This window comes from Macrotis lagotis, chromosome 4 (genome assembly GCF_037893015.1).
Source record: "Macrotis lagotis isolate mMagLag1 chromosome 4, bilby.v1.9.chrom.fasta, whole genome shotgun sequence".
Lineage (NCBI taxonomy): Eukaryota > Metazoa > Chordata > Mammalia > Peramelemorphia > Peramelidae > Macrotis > Macrotis lagotis.
In genome coordinates, this window is record NC_133661.1 from 82,930,434 (window position 1) to 82,950,373 (window position 19,940).

The 19,940-nt window shown below is 36.7% G+C and overlaps 1 protein-coding gene and 1 pseudogene across 1 annotated transcript in view; one reads left to right on the top strand and one right to left on the bottom strand.

Annotated features, from left to right (window-relative positions):
• Positions 1–19,940, bottom strand: part of MARCHF5 (membrane associated ring-CH-type finger 5) — a 62,292-nt gene that overhangs the window by 16,085 nt on the left and 26,267 nt on the right. The window lies entirely within an intron of this gene.
• LOC141521151 (large ribosomal subunit protein eL22 pseudogene) lies at positions 1,119–1,544 on the top strand (annotated as a pseudogene).

Here is a 19,940-nt window from a genome sequence, read left to right on the forward strand (position 1 = left end):
TCTCTCTCGGGAGTCTACTGCCCTTGCCCTAATAAAATAAAATTCTTAGCAGTTACATTTATCATCTTACCATATGTAATATAAACAGTTTAAACTATTAAATCCCATGATTTCTCTTTGCTATTCACCTATTTATGCTTCATTTAAATCCTGTCTTTGAAAGTCAAATTTTCCATTCAGCTTTCATCTTTTCATTAGGAATGCTCAAGAGTCCTCTATTCCATTAACTTTCCATTACCTCCTCCCCAACCACCCCAAGGATCATATTCAAATTTTCTGGATAGGTGATTCTTAGGTTGCCATACTTTCTCCTTTGCTTTCTAAAAATTGTATTTGAAGCCAATCATTTAATGCAGAAACTGCTAAATTTTGTGTGATCCTGACTATGGCTCCACAGTATCTGAATTCTTTTTGGCTCTTCGCAGTATTTTCTGCTTGACCTGTGAGTTCTGGAATTTGGCTATAATATTCCTGTGAGATTTCATTTTGTGATCTCTTTCAGGAAGTGATCGCTTTCCATTTCCTTGTTGCCCTATGGATCTAAGATATCAAGGTCTAGGCTTCGTATAAATAATGGTTTCCAGGGCAGCTAGGTGGTACAGTGGATAGAGCACCGGCCATGGAGTCAGGAGTACCTGAGTTCAAATTCGGCCTCAGACACATAATAATTACCTAGCTGTGTGACCTTGGGCAAGCCACTTAACCCCACTGCCTTACAAAAAAAAAAAACCCTAAAAAAATTAAATAAATCATGGTTTCCTATTGTTTTAAAAATTCTTAAATTATCTCTCCTTAATTTACTTTCCAGGTCAATTATTTTTATACATTTCTATTTTTTCATTCTTTTGAATGTTTTATTGTTTCTTGATACCTCATGGAGCTGTTGGCTTCCAGTTGCCCAATTATACTTTTTAAGGAATTATTTTTTTCAGTGAACTTTTATATTTCTTTTCCAATTTGGCCAATTCTGTTTTAAGATGTTCTTTCTTCAGTAAATTTTTATATTTCCTTTTCCATTTGACCTTTTCTGTCTTTTAAGGAATTCTTCAGTGAATTTTACCATTAGATCAATTCTATTTTTTAAGATGTTTCTTTCACTTTCTGCTCGCTCGATCGCCATGGCTCCCATGAAGAAATCTGCAATGAAGGGCGGCAAAAAAGGAAGCAAGTTCTCAAGTTCACCCTTGATTGTACCCATACTGTGGAAGATGGGATTATGGATGCAGCCAATTTTGAGCAGTTTTTACAAGAATGAATCAAAGTGAATGGAAAGGCTGGTAACCTCGGTGGTGGAGTTGTAACCATTGAGAGAAGCAAGAGTAAGATAACTGTGACATCTGAGGTGCCCTTTTCTAAAAGGTATTTGAAGTACCTGACAAAGAAATACTTAAAGAAGAACAATCTACGTGATTGGCTCCAGGTAGTGGCCAATAGCAAGGAGAGCTATGAATTACGGTATTTCCAGATCAACCAGGATGAAGAGGAGGAAGATTAAACCCTTTTGGGTCTGGATACGTTTTGTATATGATCTTGAATAAAACTTGAAACCAAAAAAAAAGTGTTTCTTCAGTATTGTCTCATCAAGTTGTTTGTTAATTCTTTTTCATAATTTTTGCTTCACTCATTTCTTTCCCAAATTTTTCCTCTAATACTCTTCTAGGAATTCTTTTTTAGGACTGGTTCCAATCAGTATTTTTCTTTGAAGTTTTAGTTGTAGGGGTTTCCACATTGTTGTCTCCTGAGTTTGTGTCTTGCCTGCCACCACTATAGTTTATTATAGTAGTTTTTCTTGGTGGGGGAGGGGGCTGTTTTTTTCCCATTTGCTCATTTTTTGCAGCTTTTCCTGACTTTGAATTTCATGTTAAAGTTGGGTTCTACTCACCTGGGGTGGGAAGGTACTGTCCCAAGCTTCAGGTTTTTTTTGTACTTCTATTTTCCAGAGCTAGTTCTGGCATTCTAAAACCTTTTGGTGTTTCCAAAGAGGTGGAGAGGTGTCCCTACAGTTCTTCTGGTCTGAGTTCTGGTCATTACCCAGTTTGTTCTCCTGTAGGGGCAATTACTAGTGCTCCTTTTGGTCTCGGAACTGTGAGACCAGGTCGCCTGTTCTTCTGTAGTCACAATCACTAGTGCTCTTCCCTGTCTTTGAAGAGGGACCAGGACCCCTGATCCCTTGTAAATGAACCAAGCACTCTACTCTGGAACTGTGACCCAGAAATGCTTATGGGCAACAGAGTTGTCAATAAATGCCAGCTGGACCCAGTGCCAGCAAAAAATGCCTATAATCTTTCTGATCAGGTATCTGACCTCCTTAGAATCTCTGGATTGAGAGCTCCTAATCTGCAACTGCTATGGCCTCTAAGGCCTGATACTACTGGCACTAAACTACAGGCCTCCACTCTGGTGTGGTGTCACAGACCTCTCCTGTTTTCTTAAATTGGAAGAATCTCTATGAACTCTGCTGCTCCAAAATTTGATTTGAGGCATTATTCTAAAGTTATTTGGTAGGGAGTATTAGTAGAGTTTAGCTGGGTTGCTACCTGGCCTCTGCCAAATTTACTTTTCCCTATCATTATTTCTTTCAATACAATTCTACTCCAGTGATTCAACTAAAACCAGCTATTATCAGCAAAATTCAAGCTTCTGAGATGCTAATCATCTGAAAAACCTTGAGTACAGCCTAATGAGACAATGTTACAAGAGGACCTATTAATTTGAGATTGGCTGAGGAGAAGAAATCTGGCCACCAGGTTTAGGAATTCTCTTGACCAGAGCAACTTATGAAGACCATCCAAGAAGACTGAAGTGGATTGATGAAGGGAATATCCACACTGATGAAATATTGCATTTTCTAAAGTAAGTATAATGGTAATTTAAGGCCTACTTAATAACAATTAGGGAAAAAACCTCTTGGTCTTTACTACCTGCTGTCTGATTCTTTAGAGGGCTACTGGGCACTAACTAGTAACAACACCCTTAATTCTCATGCTTAATAGAATAGTGAGTTTTTTTTTAAAGACATAATACCAGTCAGAGTTCCCTTACTGAACAGCCAATTTATTGCTTTTAAGAATTATAACTTCTTTTGGACAACTTAAATCTTTTCATATCATGTTTTCAAACCAAAGACAACAATAGTTTCCCCAGAGGAAATTAATTTTCCCTCAAACATCTGAATAACTATTTCAAATAAGTTGATGATTTCAAGCTTAGAATATGGATAAATGTACTTAATAGTCTCATAGTCATCTATGGCCACTTACAGGACTAATGACAAAGACTAACAATTTACATTAGAGATATGAATTAATAAGAAAAATAAGCCTAAATCTTAAATAATTATAAAAGTTGTAAATATTTATCAAATTGTTCTAACATTTTTCTTTCAATCCAAATAAAGATCTTATTGTGTGAATTCTACCTTGTTCTTAAAGTTAATCATCTGTTCAGGCATAATCTCTGAGTCACCAGGTTCACCACTGCTAAGCAAGGATCCTCTAATCTGACTGTGATAGTTTTGGACTATCCATGGAATTACTTTTTCCTGTAGCATGGATAATCAAGAAATGACTTAAGTACATTTTCTTCAGAAGAAGTTAGAAGACCCTAATAAAATGAACTCAAAAAACCTATCGGCACAAACAAGAGGTCCATCAAAAAACAAAGGGAAAAAACCCTGCCAATTCCTTGTCTCATGGCTTCTTTATTTTTTTTTTCAGGTAATGGGGTTAAGTGATTTGCCCAAGGCCACACAGCTAGGTAAATTAGTTAAGTGTCTGAGGCTGGATTTGAACTCGGGTCCTCCTGACACCAGGACCCATGTTCTATCCATTGTGCTGCCCTATCCTAGCTGCCCTGTATATGGCTTCTTAAAAAAACAAAACAAAAAACACTAGAGGCAAGAAGTCAGGAAGGGGAAAGAACAACGTACTTAAGAGTCAGGGAAGTCCTAGGTTTAAATCCCGTCCTTGACATTTACTAGATATAATACTATGAGCAAAACATTTCAAGTCTCAGGTTCCTGATCTGTAAAATGCAGATAATGAATTGTAATGTCTGAGACCTTAAAGTACTATATAATTTTCATTACTTATTCTTTCCATTCATAGACAAGCTAACAGAAATATGTTAGATCAGGTCAAAATCAGTATTGCTGTGTTTCCAGTCATCCCTTCTTTTCAGGCTAATTTTATTAAATGTACCCTACACCCTCACATCTACCCCTACTTCTCCAATTAATATTTAAAAGACAGGAGGCAATTAGGGCATAGTGGATAGAGTGCCAGACTCTGCAGTTAGGAGGACCTGAGTTCAAATGCAGCCTCAGACACTAGCTGTCTACCCTGGACAAGTCATTTAACCCTAAATTGCTACCAAAAAATAAAATAAAAGGAAGGTTGAATACTCAGTAATACACACATAAAATAATGTAGACTGCTTGTTCCAAATCTCCTAGTCCAGCTCTCTAATCTTGTTGTCTGCTGAGTCAATCAGTAGTATTCTAATGGTACCTTTTGTACTTAGAACACTACTTGTAGGAGCATTGTGGGACTTTAGGAAGGAAAAAAACTTACCCTTCCCAAATTTTATACACACACTCTCACACAATGTTTGTCCTTCATTTTTATTTTATTTTTATTTATTTTTAGGTTTTTGCAAGGCAAATGGGGTTAAGTGGCTTGCCCAAGGCCACACAGCTAGGTAATTATTAAGTGTCTACCAGATTTGAACCCAGGTACTCCTGACTCCAAGGCCGGTACTTTATCCACTATGCCACCTAGCCACCCCTGTCCTTCATTTTTGAAGAAGACCACAACATCAGGGAGGTGATGCCATGACAAGCACATGAACTGGATTTGAGTGAGGGGGTGGCTGTGCTAAGTCACCATGAGCCTCACTTTCCCCTCCAGAACCATCTGAGTCCAGTGGCCAGATATGAATCAGGATGATTGGAAACAGTCCTGGATATGAGGCAATCAAGGTTAAGTGGTTAAGTGACTTGCCCAAGGTCACACAGTAAGTGGCAAGTGTCTGAGGTTAGATTTGAACTCTTATCCTCCTGAATCCAAGGTCAGTGCTCTATTGACTGTGCCACCTAGCTGCCCTCTCTCTCTCTCTGATGAGGAAGAGCTGGGTTCGAGTTCTATTGACACATACTGGTTGTATGACTAGGCAAAGCACTTAGCCTCTCAGGGGAGCAAACATCTTTTTAAAAATATAACTGCAGAAAAGATGCTGCTTTCAATTCTTATGGGAAATTCCTCATTAAGAGTTCCTTAAACTAATAAAATTAAATTGGGTTCAATTCAAAACCAGAAATATATACAAAGCTTTCAGTGTTTTTTGAATTTTATTACTGAATCATTTAATAAGTAGTTTTCCCATTTTTAGAAAGATTCCCTGCTTTACCACACTTATATAGTATCCATGAAGAATTTATGAGAATATTTGTAAATCTAACAATTTAAAGTTGATTAGGGAAATCATCTTTTTATTAAGCAATCACAATTACTCAATTTATATTCCGTATAAATCTCAATTTTATTTATCATTTGCTTAGAGAAAGAAATTTCTTGATGCAACCTATTTTATTGATAAGCAGTTTTGTCTGGTAGGAACTTCAATATGAGTAGTGGTAGTTTTTAATTTATTGCCAATCTAACTCCAAATGAGTTCTATTCACAGCTGTCTATGGCATCACATAATGAAATTCATAAGCACAATAGCTGAAGGCCTATTTCAAACCTATGGAATCTCATCTACTAGTATGTTCTTCTTTTTGCACTCCACAATACTTATATTCTTCTTTCAGGTGAGGATGTATCATTAAGAATAACAATATGGTAAAGTGGAAAGCAAGCTGGAATGGATAGTAGAAGGTCTGGATTCTATTCCTAGCTCTTCATTAATCAGATGTGAAACTTGGAGCAGGGTACTTCCTTGAGTTTCAGTTTGCTTGACTGCACAAATAAGTGGAATGCACTAGGTCATCTCTCAGGATTTTCCCCCCTCAACTTTTAAAGTAATCGTGATAATCTAAAGTTATGCTTCTGTTCACAAGAAATGAACCTTCCTAGATTTGCTGGGAAAGAAAATTCCTAGAGAAGAACTTCATTAAGTGCCCATAAGGTTAGTAATTCTTTTGAGCATTTCAGGTTCTTGCTATGAGACCAATGACTAACTAGATATATGTCAAAGTCCTCCAGCAGACACTATCACAATCCCTAGTTTTAATTTGAGCATCAATTTGAAAGGAACAGGTCATGATGTGTAGTCCAGTTCTAGTCTACAGATGAGTTAATGCTCACATTACTAATCCTTGAATGACCTCAAAACTAACTAAAAGTTAAGTTTTTCTCCTTGATTTTCCTCTTTTCTGTTTGTCATCTCAGACAGGAATGTTCTCCCTTCAGCCTGCTTGAACACTTTCACCATCATGTCCATCCTGAAATTCTAATTTTTTTTAAATCCTAACTTAATGAGGTGGGCTCCAGCCCCACCTTGTCTGAACAAGCAAATACCATGATTGTCCCTTTATACACTACCCCCATCATAATGCACTTACCCCTTGGCTTGTACATAATGTTAGTACTTTATGTTCTTGTTCAATGTTTGCTCAGTTGTCTGAATATCCTTTATGGCTGTCCATGTCAGCATCATCTTAGATTGTAAGTTCCCAGAGGGCAGGGGTCATGTCTGTTTAACTTGCTTTGTACAGTGCCTAGGACAGAACCATGTACAGATAGGTGCTTAATAAATGCTTTCTGATAATTGTAATTTGGTATGACCTGTTGAGGGCCCCTCCAGGACACAGCACCTTTAGCATCTAACATTTTATCAGGGCATATGGGCACCCTCCAGTGGGCACTGGAATATGTTAACTCAATGCCAAAGTGCAATAGTGCTTTGTGGTAGAATTTTTACTATTAAAAGGATTTTAAAATAGGCAATAGCAATAAAGTCCTAAATCAATAAATTTGGGCTTTGCTTTAAAAATAATCTCTAAAACCAATGAGGTTAAAAGCTAATATAATGGGAGAAGCTTATCATGAGTCTTCTGATAAAAGAATAGTTTCACCTTTTCTTCTATTCTTCATTGTGGCAAACATTCGATTTTTTTTGAAACTGAGGTACAATAATTAATGTCAGTTTCAACTTTAAACTACTGTGTCAATGATTCTCCCATCTTTCTACATGGACAGGAACAGATTTTCCTCTCTGTATTCATGGTCAAACTAAAATATTTTTCTTATCAATCAGGAACTAAATCAGATTATGAACATGATGATAAGAGGATTTAAGTTTTTTAACCAGAGTACAGAAAACTGTTTCATGGTTAACAATAATGTTGTAAAGGAGATCTATAATCCTCAAAAAGAATAAGAATCTGCTCTTTGTCAAGGCAGCAAAGTTAAAGGTGATTAACAACTAAGCTAATGAACAATAATAAAGGCTCCAGGACAAAGCACAATGTCACCAACTCCACTTGTCCAAACAGCTATATCCTCAGTGACTTTAGTGAAGGCCATAATATCCCTTTTACAAAATTGATAAGGGAAAAACTGTGTCCAATCAAAATTCCCAAAATACTTATGCTATACCACCAACTCAACTCAAGCACTTATTAAGCGCCTATTGTTTGCATGGCAATATACAAGGTATAATTGATGGTTAATACAAATGAAGTAGAAAAACACTGGTCTCTGCCCTTGAGGAGCCTACAATCTAAGTTGGAGAGAAAAGACAAAACAAGAGCACAGTTCTAAGGCAACAATTAAACAAAGTACAATGATCACACAGTGCAATCCATAAGCAAAGAAGGCATCCTGAAAGAAGACTTAATTTGAACCTTGGAATGTGCTGATATCAGTATTGAGAATTCCAAACGGCACAGACAAGATAGTGGTAAAGCAAAGCAAAACTCAAAAAGTACGTGTGTGTTGGAGGGAGGATATTTAGGAATAATAAAAAAATTAAGTAATTAGGTTGGATAGGTTGTTAAGGAGGAGCAGAGGACAGATGTCAAGCTTTTAAATGAATCTGGCAACACGATAAGCATTAGTCAGCAAGTTTGTAGTTTATTAAGGAAATAAGTTATATCTATCTATCAATATATATAAAATCTGACTTAGTTCCTTAAGTTTTACTCTTCCCCTCCAATATCCAATAGGTAATATCAAGTCCTCCTGTGGATTTCAAATGCATATTTTCTACATGCACCTAATGTGCCTGACCTACTTCAACTATATCCTACCAAATGGATTTATTCACACTTTGTTCATCTGATTAATCTTTTATATTACTGCCAAAATGACTTTTTTCGTATAAAAATCTGATCATACTGATGCAGGGGGAAGATGAAGAGAATTGTGAATGTAAGAGAAAGAAACTGGGTGGAGATGTAAATTGCCTAGAAGTAGAGAATTATAACTGTAATAGAAACAATTTGTCATCTTAAAGGCTGCTTGGATGAAGACCTCCCATTCTTGATTACCACTGATTGTTTAATGTAAAATTTGGCTTCACCCTCTACCTAATTCCAGGTCCAATAAGAGAAAGGGAGTTCACCTTTTGCCCTCTAGATGGGAGGCAAGACATAAAAACCTGGGTTGGACTCCAGCTAAGGGCAACAGTCTGCTCTACCAACCTGTGGCCCAGCCAACGCTGCTTGGCTGTTCTTTTACCTCTCTCCCTCTCTACCAATTCCTTTTATGTGTTGTAACTTCTTTTAATAATTTTTTTTTGTTTTATTTCCACCCTTGCTTTCCTGAGTCTGAATAATGAGTCCTCACAGGCAGAACTGAAATCAAGTAGCCAACAGCCACATAATGGCAAGCCAGCTAGGAGACTGCCAAGACTTGGGGGCGGGGGGGGGGGGGGGGTGGGGAGGGAGAAGACGACTGGATAGAACTCCATAGGTGAGAAGCATACCCTTTTTTTTCAGATCCTAAATTTACTTATTTATTTTTAGTTTTTTAGTTTTTGCAAGGCAATGGGGTTAAGTGGCTTGCCCAAGGCCACACAGCTAGGTAATTTAAGTGTCTGAGGCTGGATTTGAAGTCAGGTTCTCCTGACTCCAGGGCCAGTGCTCTATCCACTGCACCACCTAGCCACCCTAGATCCTAAATTTTTAGAAAAGTAGGAAAATTATTGGGCCTCTAGCCTTCCTTCTGTGTTTCCTTTTTTCCAGAAAATGGAAGTGGGAGTCAGCTAAGCTGATCCCACATGATGTTTCTCAGTAGCCCTGGTGTGGGCCTGCCCTGTTTTCAGGCTGACAGAAAAGGCAATTATGAGGTGTGTTTGGTTTATACCCAAGGTGAAGTGAGGGTTATTAAGGGAAGGATGTTTGGAGAATGTCCAATTGATATGGGTGAGGAACATAGGGTGGAGTTGGTCTTCTCAGGGTGGAGGCTCCCTCTGAAATCCATTATAAAGGGGGAATGGCACCAGCCAATCACAAAACTGGGAGAGTTCTCCCAATCCCATTACAAAAAAGATAAATTCAAGATTAGAACAAACTAGTCCTTAATTGGTCAAGAGTGACCTTGAGATCTTGATCTAATGCAACTGAGTTTGCACAGTTAGTAACTGAATATTATCCCACACATACCATATGACAATTGGGGTTCATCAACATAACATGCATCATATGATGTGGGGGGGGAAAGGAATCATATTAGGGACATGTCATGGGATGGGCAGACCTCTTTGACTGTAACTCAAATTGTAAGAGCCTATGAAAATCCAGGTGGGAGGAGAAAGTTTCTAAAGACTATATAATACCTGGGGCAGTTAGGTGGTGCAGTGGATAGAGCATCCGCCCTGGAGTCAGGAGTACCCTAGTTCAAATGCAGCCTCAGACACTTTTAGATTTGACAAAAGCAAAACACCTGAGCTCCGGGAAATTATCTTTGGAAGGAACTCTCTTTTTCTTTGAAATGCTCTCTCTCATTCTCTGCTCCCCCCACTCCCACTCTGCAGAGGGAGGGGGGAAATCTTCCTTTTTTTTAGAACTTGGAAACTCAAATCTGTGTCTCAGATAGAATGCATGCTTCACTACAGGAAGGGTAAGAGCCCCCCCCCCCCAAAAAAAAACTTGCCTTCTTCCTGGTTTGGGGAGGAGAGGGGGTTGGGCAATGAACATGTTTTCAATTCTAAGACCTATCCCTAAAGATATTAGCTGGGCTGAGAAAGTCTTACCCTTGGGAGGGGGGAATGGGAAATGGGCAAATTGATTGGGAAGCCTCATGGTCAATTAGTTAAGAAAAAAAGGGGAACTTTTTCTGGGACTAGGAAATTCAGATTTCATCTTTTAATTAAGCCTGTGCTAATAACTAATATCTCTGTAACTGGATTTGAACTTTATAAAGTTACTTAAGAATGCATTCAATTTTAACTATTGGGTTGGCTATTTCAAAACCTTAATGTATGTATACATACATATATACATATATATGTATTCTAAGTCATTTTTTGACTGGTCTTAATTGGTATATTAAAAATAATATAAATAAATGTGTGTGTGTATGTGTGTGTGTGTATGTATTTAAACATCAATGGGACATTTTCACTCTCTCCACTGGCCTGTAGAGGTGGGAAAAATGTTTCTATATTTTGAGATCTGGTACCCACCAGGGTATCAATCTCACCTTGGTAAATTTGATACAAGAGTTGAGTCTGTGTCTAAACTCCTGTGTCTGTGTGTGTGTATGTGTAATTCAGATCTGAAAGATGGTTATAGTTAACCGAGTTAAATGTTACTCCTTTTAGCTTGGGACTGAATTTAATTGCTTGAAAGGACCTAATTTTAAGTAATTAATGAAGTTGGGATCTGAGCCTATCCCCTTATACCATCTGAAAATTTGTAAGTGGAAAAGTTTGTGAAATGATCTCAGCTGTGAGCTAAGTTTTTGTTAACCTAATATTGATAGAAGGCTATATTCAACTTAGGTTAATTGTACTCTTCCTGCCCTCAAGAGGGAAGGCCCTAAGAGGAAAAGGTCACCATCCTGTGTTTAAAAGAGAGAGAAACTATCTGAGAAACAAATGAGAGTAATTTAGTCACCTCTGAAAGTTTAGAAGTTATATGTTATTAAGAAGGAAAATATAATTGGGATAAATTGTATGTCAAGGAATTTGGGAGCACTGAGTCATAATTTAATGATTTCTTTTGGGAAAGAGAAATATTGTACTAAATTTTGTAATCTGATTTGTTTTGATGGTAAATCAATATTGATAATTGTCAACAATCTCACAAAGTCTTTTGTTGGCAAAGGAAGAAAGCTTGTAATCTTTGTCTCATCTATCATCACATGGTTATGGAAGGGAATATATGTGTATATGTATTTATCAGTTATGTGATATTCTTTTGTAATTTCAAAGAAATTATATTAACAGTGTTTGGTTCTCTTGTGAACATGTAAGCTATGATGCCCCCTCTGGGATAAATCTGTGTTGTTAAATTGATTTGAATGCATGGTATTTTTTACTATTGTTTTAATTGCATTAGAATCAATAATACATGTTAGGAATTTAAATTTAGTTAACATGTTCTAATGTTTTTTTTTTAAAGAATTCTGAAAGTAATAATTTGTATTTTGAAGATGGCTAGTAGTTAAATGTTTATGTATAGAAGTTTCTATATATATAAGCTAGGACTAAACTGGTTATTTGCTTTGTGGGAAAAGCACCTATGTAACATGAGGAAGATAAAATATCTGTTTATTGCATTTCATTTACAGCACTGCCCTTAATACATGAGCAAGAAATGAATTATGATTTTTCCCCCCTGGATCTCTCCTTTTTTAACCAAGTTACAGCCTAGCACATTCTTGATTCTCCTTAGTGCTTAAGTCACCTGAAGCTCTGGTTATAGGTAACTGCTATATTACAAAGTATCAATACTTGATCTGCCTGACACCAGGAATGGTAAAATAGAATGACAATATGCTGGATGAAGCCATTTATAGCCTAATGGGGTTTGATGTTAAATGCTGCAGATGGAGTAAGTGACTTTGGAAAGAATGACCCTAGTCTCAATTGGGGTTGGATTCTCTTAAAGGAACCCCTCATTGAACCTGGCTCATTTAGAAGGATTGTCTAGGGGCGGCTAGGTGGCGCAGTGGATAGAGCCTTGGAGTCAGGAGTACTTGAGTTCAAATCCGGCCTCAGACACTTAATAATTACCTAGCCATGTGGCCTTGGGCAAGCCACTTAACCCCACTGCCTTGAAAAACCTAAAATAAAAATAAATAAATAAACAAACAAATAAATAAATAAATAAATAAGTAAGTAAATAAAAGGATTGTCTATTTGACTTCCTAAGGAACATGTCCTCATGTCTTCCTCTGCTCTGTAACAGCAAATTGCCACGATCATTCCAGGTGCATCATAATTAAGTATGAAAAATAATGCTTATTGTTATATTTTTTAACTGCTTTAAATAGATAACCATTCTTCAACTGGAATTTTTGTTCATTCTAAACATGGCCAAAGCAAAATATAAATTTTGTTGCAAATTACTTTTTGGACACATGCAATTTTAAAATGCTTTTTCAGTACGTTTGTTTATACTGATTTTGAGCTTTTGTTTACAACTTATGTGGCATTCATCAAGAATCTGTGTTGTAATGAAACCCATGTTCTCATAAAAGGTATTTTGATACTGGCTTAGGATCATAAAGTATAATTCTTGCCCCTTATAGACCTTTTTTTCCCTAATTATTGGATCTCTGTTAAATAGCCTTCTCTGTTATAATATCTCTGGTTTTTGCTTACTCAATTTTCCCCCTTGAGTTTTGTTTCTCTTAGCTGTATAACTCCAAGATCAGCCTCTGCAGGATGCCAACTAGCTGTGCCAGCCAATCATTCTCTGGACCCTGCCTCAATTAATGCATTCATCTCCAAATGGGCTCTGAAAGGTCCAGAAGCATCTGGGTCCCGAATAATTTTTGAGGGGGTAATGATGTAGGGGAAAGATGAAGAGAATTGTGAATGTAACAGAAAGAAATTGAGTGGAGATGTAAACTGACCATCGCCTACTCTTGAGATGTAAAATGATTAGAAGAGAATTATAATTGCAACAGAAACAATTTGTCATCTTAAAGGCTGCTTGAATGGAGACACCCCCCCCCATTCTTGATTGCCACTGATTGACACCAAGACCAGATGAAGTCTAGGATTTTCCCAGTTCTAAAATGAAAATTCAATGATCCTGATTCCCAGTCTAGTGTGCCTTTCATTGTATCATAAGGAATTAAGGAGAGACTAATACAAGATATTCTAGGAGCAAGAAACCAATAGATAAAAGAATAATTTGAGGAATATCAGAGAACTTTGGAGAGATGCTTTAAAATAACCCAGGGATTAAACTTGAAGAATACCAATAGTGCCAATTGATCTCCTAAAAGTAGAAGGCAGGTTTGAGAGAAAAGGGAGTGACTATTAAGAGGCTTTAGCAGAAGTTAAGGAGGAATTAAGAAGAAAAAGACAAGTGTTAAGAAGAAAGGGTTAATTCCAAGTGGGAATGTTAATTACCTACTAATTGAGAAAAGGAGTCAATTTGGGAAGTTTTTGCCTTACAAAAAACCTAACCCCCCCCCCCCCAAAAAAAGCAAAAAAACCTTTGCAATCCAAAGCCTCCAAGAAAAATAGGAATTGGCCTCAGGCTATGGAAGAGCTCAAAAAAAAAAAAAAGGATTTCGGAAAAAAAAGTAAGAGGGGGCAGCTAGGTGGTGTGGTGAATAGAGCACTGGCCCTGGAGTCAGGAAGACCTGAGTTCAAATCCATTCTTAGACACTTAATAATTGTCACTTAACCCCACTGCCTTGCAAAAAGAAAAAAGAAAAAAAAAAATAAGAGAGGTAGAAGAAAAATTGGGAAGAAAAATGAGAGCGATGCAGGAAAATCAAGAAACCAAGCTTGGTGAAGGATATAAAAAAAAAACACTGAAGAAAATAATATGGTTTAAAACCAGTTTAGGTCAAAGGGAAAAAAGCAGTCCACAAGGCTAATGAGAAGGAAAAAAAAATACTTAAAGCAGAACTGGCCAGTTGGAAAAGGAGATAAAGTTCTTTGAAGAAAATAACTCCTTCAAGTGTAGAATGGAGTGGGGGAAAAAAAGCTGATGAGTTTGTGAGAAATCAAGAAACAATGAAACAAAACCAAAAGAGTGAAAAACTAGTGGAAAATGTGAAATATCTGATTGGAAAAACAACTGACCTGGAGAAAACAAATCCAGAAGAGATAATTTTAAAATTACTGGGCTACCTGAAAGTCAAGACCAGGAAAAGTATAGAGAGGAGGGTAGAAGAGAAGAGCAAATTACATGGGATATAATGATGCTATACTGCTTGTATTTCTGCATGGGAAGAAGATATTGATAACTCTTATGAACCTTTTCATTTATAAGAACAGTTAGAAGGAGTGTTTACAGACAAGGCACAGGACAGAGCTGAATATAATGTTTAATATAGTAATGAAGTTAATGGGCGAGAATGGGCTAAGATATCTCATGTAAAAGAGTCAAGAAAAAAGCTTTTGTAATGGAGTGGAAGGGAGGAAGGTGAGGAGGAACAAGTGAGATTTCATTCTCATCAGAAATGGCTCAGAGAAGAAATAACAAACATATTCAACAGGAGAGAGAAATCTTTCTTACCCTGGAGAAAAAAGGAGAGGAAAGGATGGGATAAGGGGGACAGGGGGAAGTGTAGGTGATAGAGGAGATGGAAGATTGAGAGAGGGTAGTCAGATACAACACACTTCTGAGGGTGAAAGGAGAGAAAGAGAGAATAGAATAAATGGGAGTGGGGAGGAAAATACAGTTAACAATAGCAACTGTGGGAAAAAATACTGAAGCAAATTCTCTGAAGAAACTTTATAAGGAGGTGGCTAGGTGGCGTAGTGGAGTCAGGAATACCTGGGTTCAAATCTGACCTCAGACACTTAATAATTACCTAGCTGTGTGGCCTTGGGCAAGCCACTTAACCACACCCACCTTGCAAAAAAGCCTTAAAAAAAAAAACTTTATAAGGAATGCAACCCAGAGAAAGAACAGATGGTATCTCAACACAGACTAAAGCAATTTTTTTCCTTCTTACTTCATTTTCTCTATCTTTTTTTGGGAAGAGGGGTTTATGTTTGCTTTCACAAGAAGGCTAGAATACTAATGTGAAGATAAATAAATCATTTAAAACAAAGATTATTATGAGTCAAGGGGCAGCCAGGTGGCACCATAGATAGAGCACTGGACCTGGAGTCAGGAAGACCTGAGTTCAAATTTGACCTCAGATATTACTTAGTTGTGTGACCTTGGCCAAGTCACTTAACCTTGCAAATAACAAAAACAAAACCAAAAACAAACTACAGACTGTATAAGTCAGAAGAACTAATTCTACTGATTCTTCCAGTTATTATTCAGGTAATCTTGGACATGTTCTTTAACCTGAGTCAGCTTCCTCATTATTAAAATGGAGATACTTTCCACTCTGTTTAGATATATTGTGAAGATAATACATATGGAAATACTCTCAAAGTTAAAAAGCCTATACAAGGTATGTACTACACAAGTCCTATCTATGTAAGACATGATAAGATGATGACAAGATGAAGAAGACAAGAGTAATAGGATAGACCTATTAGCTTTGAAGATGAGAAAAGACATTTCTTCCTCTGAGATTTCAGGAAACAATGAAAAGAGAGAGGGATAAAATAGAGATAGGATGATATCTTGATTTTTCTCAATGAAATGTGAAAAAAAATTGTCAACATGGTGGGGATGTGATGATAGCTACTGGAATCCTAAGGAAAAAGGTTTAGGTCAGATGACTGTCATGCCTATGCATTGAGCTGTGATAATTTTGAAGTCATTAAGGTTAAGAAATAAGTAATGTCATTAGGTCACTCAACTCAAACTCCACTAATAACATTTATATTGATAAAATTAATTTAGAAGTATATGAAGAAACAATGAGAAAATATATTAGAAAGGTAAAATACATTATACTAAGGATATTAATGTATAAAGTTTTAAGAATGGTCTATTAATGTACTAATGATATTTAACTGGATTCAAGAAGCACCAAGCTTACTCCTTAAGAAACTCTGTACTATGGCAAATGGTATTATGCTCATCTCTTCTCTGTAAAGAATTTTTCATAAAGGCAAAACTGGGTTAAAATCGAACATTAACAGTAATCTTCATAAATTAGAATTTAAAGATCACAAACATGATTCTGTAAAAAAGAGGTCACAAAAAGGTAATAAGAAATCATTTGGTTTAACTAGCAACACAAAAAGAAAAAATAGGAGTATATATGCTAATACTATTTTATATCTCAATATCTGTAAGTTAGAACTCAATTATTTCCCATAGAACAAATTGCATAAATTGTGGTTAGAGTCCTAGTTATACTAGCCAGATTTGAATCCTGAAGACCAGAGTTTATTTGGTAGAGGATGGAGGAGGAAGGAAAAAAATATTCTCTTAATTTCCTAGAGATAAAACCTAGAAAAAATTCTGATATTAATAAAGCTTATTTTTGGCATTCTCCCCTCGAGTACTTTCTCTCCTAATTCCTAATTCCCAGTGTCACTATGCTGCATTAAGCTCTTGCTATGGCAATTCAACTCAGGACTTCTTTTCCTTTACTTTAAGTGCTTCATGCTCCAAGATTACCTATTATACTTACCTCATTATTCAAACTCTCATTTCCTTAATAAAGCTGATCTCAGATATTAAGAGGAAAGCAGTATGATTGAATCTGAACTGATATTGCCAAAATGAATCTCTAAGCATTAAAACTTTAGGTTAAGCAATAAAATAATGTGAAAAAAATGTAGGCAATGTGAGAGATTATATTTTTTGGATGAGAGAGCCAACACAAAGGCAGAGCAATCAGAAATTAAGCACAAGTTGGTCTACTTCTGCCTTTTTGTCCTTTCACATTTGAACTATGATCTTTAAATTCACAAGCAACAGCGTTTAAGCATTGATTCTCTCATCACAAAAATGGGTAAAAACCCTACATGGGGGCAGCTAGGTGGAGCAGTGAATAAAGCACTGGCCCTGGAGTCAGGAGTACCTGGGTTCAAATCGGGTCTCAGACACTTAATAATTACCTAGCTGTGTGGCCTTGGGCAAGCCACTTAACCCCATTTGCCTTGCAAAAAAACCAAAAAACCAAAAAAACCCTAAAAACCCTACATGGACAAAAATATTCATTGTACTTTTACATGCTGACAAAGAATTGGAAAATAAGGGAATATCCATCAGTTGGGGAATGGTTGAACAAATCATGATATATAAATGTGATGAAACACTATTGCTCTATAAAAAATCATGAGGGACAGGATCTTGCATGAATTAATGCTGAGTGAATATGAGCAGAAATCAAAATAACATTACACACACTAACAATAATAGTGGGTGATGATCAATTATGAAAGACTGGTTCATTTCAGCAGCCCAGTAATCAAAGAGACAAGTCTAAAAGACTTGTGATGAAAAATGTCATCCATATCCAGAGAGGAAACTGTGGAGTTTAAATGCAGACCAAAGCTTACCATCATCAATTTGTCACTTTTTTCTCTCTAATTTTTTTTCCCTTCCATTTGGATTTGATTCTTCTTTTACAACATGATTAATATTGATCTATGTTTAGCATAATTACACATGTAGAGCCTATATTAGATTGCTTTTTGTCATGAGGAGGGAGAGAGAAAAATGTAAAACTCAAAACCTTGAAACTACTTTTGCATGTAGATGGAAAAACAAATAAAAATATTTTAAAAAAATAAAAATATTTTTTAAAAAATGCAATGGTTCTCTGATATAGTTTGATTGGGGGTAGAGATACTGGTACTTGTACTAATGAGTCTTAGTATATATGGGCCTATATAATACAGATTTTTTTACCAGTTGCTGTAGTTGATTACAAATGAATAGAAATTCTCTATCTCCTAGTTACCTAGACCAGGTTCCCTGTCACTCTTTCTAGAAGCATGAGAATGAATATCTTCATCAAACTTTTTGTCAGATTTTGAAAACTGGAAACTGAAACCCTCGTAGCTTAAATCAACTCCATGACAATTATAACATGAATACATAACAATTCACACTTATATAGTACTTAATACTTTACAAAGCATTTTTCTCAGAACAATTCTGTGAAATAGATTCATAGAGTTAACTGGCTTGTCTAGTCTTACAGCCAATTGATGCTAGAACCAAGACTCAAACTCAGTGCTTCTCACTCCTAATTCACTATCTTTCCTCGTTCTATTCTGTTTTCTCCTACTCAATAAAACAGCTAAGTGACTATGAAAGTCCATGCTAGTCTTGAGAACAAGCAGTAAGACTATGAGAAGTGCAGTTGCTTTAGAAATTGTGCTCCTAGGAACAAACAAGGTAGCTACATTTTATTATTTCAGTTCAGTTCCATTTCCTTCCCTGCTACAAAGGGAGACAATGATGAAATGAGTCAACCAACTGATCCCATTTAGTCACAGTTACATAACTGCTTTTAGAAGGAGGTTTATTTAAATATCTTTTCATCCTAAATCTTGAACCACACCCAAGGACATCTCTATTTTCAGGCTGGGATTTCAAAAGATTTCATAAATGTTTTCTTATCTCAGTAATTATCAAATCCCTAACTACTGTTGTTTGTCCTTTTTACTTAAAGAAGACCAGGACTTGAGGGAGGTGATGCCATGACAAGTATGTGAATTGGGTTTGACTGAGGGGCTATACTAAGTCATAAGCCTCACTTTCTCCTGCAAAGCCTCTGGGTCCAGTTGCCAAATATGGATCAATTATGGTAAAATTATTTGCCTAAGGCCACACAGCCAGTAAATGTCAAGTGTCAGAAACCACATTTCAACTCAAGTCTTCCTGACTCCATGGCCAACCCTACCCACTTGGCAACCTAGTTGCCCCTAACTAGACTTATCCTTAACTATGGTTTATCCAAATGCAAGGTGGGCCAAGTACCACCTCTCAACTCTGGACATTTTCTCTGGTTGTCCTCATGCTTGGAAATGTTCCCTCTACTCGACTCTCCTCTCCTCCCTAACTAAGTGGCAGCTAAAATCCTTTCCTCTACAGGAAGCCTTTCCTGTTTCCAAGCCCTCTTAATCATAGTGCCTTCCCTGTTAATTATTCTCTTGATCTTATACACAACTTTGTCCACCTGTTTGCTTGTTTTCTTTCCCCTCCTAGATTGTGAGCTCCTTGAAGGCAGGGGCTTTCTTTTGCCTCTTTTTGTATACTCAGTGCTTAGTATGGTTATTTGTTACGTAACAATGCCTGCCACATAACAGGTATTTAACAAATGTTTACTGACAGCAAATTCAGTTGTTCCAGTGAGGATACAGCTCAGTCATAATCATGTCTGAGAAACTAGATAAATCAGCATTTTAACTATACCCCTCCACTAAAACATGTTAAAGCCCAGGGCAAAGGAAGTGGGTCACTATGATTCACTATCTACTAAGATTTGCTCCCAGGGCAGCTAGGTGGCACAGTGGATAAAGCACCGGCCTTGGAGTCAGGAGTACCTGGGTTCAAATCCGGTCTCAGACACTTAATAATTACCTAGCTGTGTGGCCTTGGGCAAGCCATTTAACCCCATTTGCCTTGTAAAAATCTAAAAAAAAAAAAAAATTGCTCCCTTTTCTAGTTCTTACCAATTGGTTTGGGCTCCCAGTCCACAACTACCTGACTCCTTCCATCTATTAATTCTGGAAATCCTAGGACTGGAAAGTAGAAGAAATCTAGCCCTTTTAACTACTACCACATATTTCTAGTTTATGTTCTATCTACACTTTCCTCAACAATACATATGAAATCAACAGGAACCTTATTATAATAAGGTGCTAAAGGAAAAATGGATCTAGAAAAAAATTTTCTTTTTTAAGTATCATAGTTTTTAGTTACAATAAAA